The sequence below is a fragment of the Otolemur garnettii genome, unplaced genomic scaffold (assembly GCF_000181295.1).
Source record: "Otolemur garnettii isolate 467f Iridium unplaced genomic scaffold, OtoGar3 scaffold00037, whole genome shotgun sequence".
Lineage (NCBI taxonomy): Eukaryota > Metazoa > Chordata > Mammalia > Primates > Galagidae > Otolemur > Otolemur garnettii.
The window spans coordinates 12,984,593-12,987,041 of NW_003852432.1; the positions used below are offsets into that span (position 1 = coordinate 12,984,593).

General features: G+C 37.2%; 1 protein-coding gene across 1 annotated transcript in view; it reads right to left on the bottom strand.

The window, feature by feature from the left end:
* Positions 1–2,449, bottom strand: part of MDFIC (MyoD family inhibitor domain containing) — an 80,936-nt gene that overhangs the window by 77,582 nt on the left and 905 nt on the right. The window lies entirely within an intron of this gene.

Below are 2,449 nucleotides of genomic sequence, written 5' to 3' on the forward strand. Positions count from 1 at the left end.
TTGCCCCACCATGACATTTATACAGGTACTTCGCATGAAAAAGTCAATCAGTGTTTCACCAGCTAGTCATAACAAGGAAAACAGGTTTAAGTTATGCGTTTAATTTCTATTTTCAACAACAGAGATCACAAATCAGCTGCTCAGAGGCCACAGCCAGCCTGCAGGTGTGGTTGTTTTGTTTGGCCTGGATAAAGATTATTTTTCATTAGTTGCCAATTTCTGAAAATGGAGAGATGATACATTAAAAATACATAAAAATCCAGATTTCCAGTATTGCTTGAAGTCCTGGAAGATCCGAACTCACATGGCAGCAATTAGCTAGAACTGAGTATTGCTGCATCCTGGCCCATGAGTTCCCCAGTTCCCAAAATCCCCACTGCTCTCTGTTGTCTGACAACCATCCTGGTTCCTTCTTACTCTCTGGAGCACATAAGCTTATGCCCCTGCTCTGCAACAATTTTTAAAAACATATGGGAAATATTTGCAATGCTTTGAATGTTTTCAAAGCAATAGTAAAGCTTGCAGAATCACAACTAAAAAGATACAAGTTTTGAGGAAGGAGAGTTGTGCTCTTAATAAATGAAAATCTTCTTAACTCCTTGTGATGCTGATACTTAGAATGGGCTACACTGTAGGTTTCTAACCAACCACCACCAAGGATATAAAATGTCAACTTAGATATGGTGGGAGTTCAGATTAGAGAACCACTAAAATTACCTTCAACTTAAAGGTATTATGCCTTGGGTTAAGAATATGGGTAGCTCAACACAACACGATACAGTAATAGCTGCATAGATTATAATGTCTTTCTACATATATATAACTTCACTTGCAGAGGAAAACTTGATCATATCTTTCTTCATGAAATGATATTTTCTGTTAACTTTTATAAAGCAGTTTTTCCCACTCCTTTGAATATATACAATTATAAAATTAAATTTCAATTAACTAAGCAGCCACAAACTACAGAAGAACTATTAAACTCTTTTTTATCAAAAAGGTTGGTGCAGAATCCAAGGACAGAAGGAACAAGAACTTGAGAAAGGGCTTAATAGTGGCCTTGGAGCAAAGCTTCTTCACAAAACACCTTTATCAATAAACCAATCATGGCAAGACACCCTTGAAGCTTTTCTCCACCCACTCACCAAATTCTTTTCTTTAAATACACCTATGAAATCTGCCTGTTTGAGATATTTTAACAAGAGGACCAGGATTCTCCTTTTAAAAATCAACTTTATAATACATTTTTATGATTCAATTGATCCCTACACACAGAATATTGTGAGTCAAAGTTTAATTAAAAAGCAGCATGTAACTGTGTTGCTGAAGCTAAGGCAACGTTCAGGTGAAACATAACCTGTGAGTTTCCACACTGGTAACGTGTGACGCACAGCAAACATCCTCCTTGAAGCCGTTCTAGGTGCTTTGCTTCTTAAGGTTAGTCAAATAATCCCAGGCAGCGCCACCCTGCACAGGTGCACGAGCACCACTGCAAGTTCTCCAGGCGGATTTTAAAATGCACCTTTAATTAAAGTTGGATGTGGCAGATATAAACTACTTCCAGACCAAAATGTTTTCCTCTGGTGCCTGATGTTGATTTGTGACATAAGCCTTGTTTAACAATAATGATTAACAGCTCAAGTGTGAGTATAAACAGCCCATCAATGAGTCGATATGACTACTGAGGGCAAGCCTAATGACAGGAAAATGATTGTGTTGACAATGCAATGTGTAGAACATGGGCTGCTTCTGGGAAAACATATGTTTACCATTCTAGTTTTCTGATGCTCTGCAGCTAGTCGTTTTTATTTTCTCTGTGTAGCAAAAAATGAATCATCCTTTAGAAGCAAAAAACAATGATAAATGTAATTCAATTTAACAGCCCTGCATGCCAGAACATTTTAATTTAACCATGGATGTTTTCTGCTTTTACTTATTGTGGCGTCAATGTTAACAGCTTCTTTTCCACTTTCTGTGGCCTTAAAAAAAAAAAAATCCTAAGAAACTCGCTACATTATCACAGAAGGAAAAAAAACTACCAGATATGCTTAAAATCAAGGGTTTTTGAGCCCTGGGAAAGTATCGAGTTCTGACATGGCAGTGTCAGAACTCTTTAAATCAGAACCATCCTTTAAGTAAAGTGCATGAGAAGTTAAAGAACCCTGCTCTTCACCACCAGTGAAAACCTGAAGTGCATTACCCTCCAGGAAGAAAGACGTTCTCTAACTTGTTTGTAAATTTGTTATGAAAGGTTTCCAAACACAAGAGTATTTATTGTCTTTTATAGGCTGTATGTGTTTACACTTGGAAGGGCACAAAGGAGCTAACTCATTCTTGGAAAATGTCTCTTTTAAAGCATGTTTATTTCAAAACAAAACAGTTATTGAAAACATATGCATAAGCCATTCCAATGCAATTGGTCACAGAAACCTGGATTATCAACCGGGTT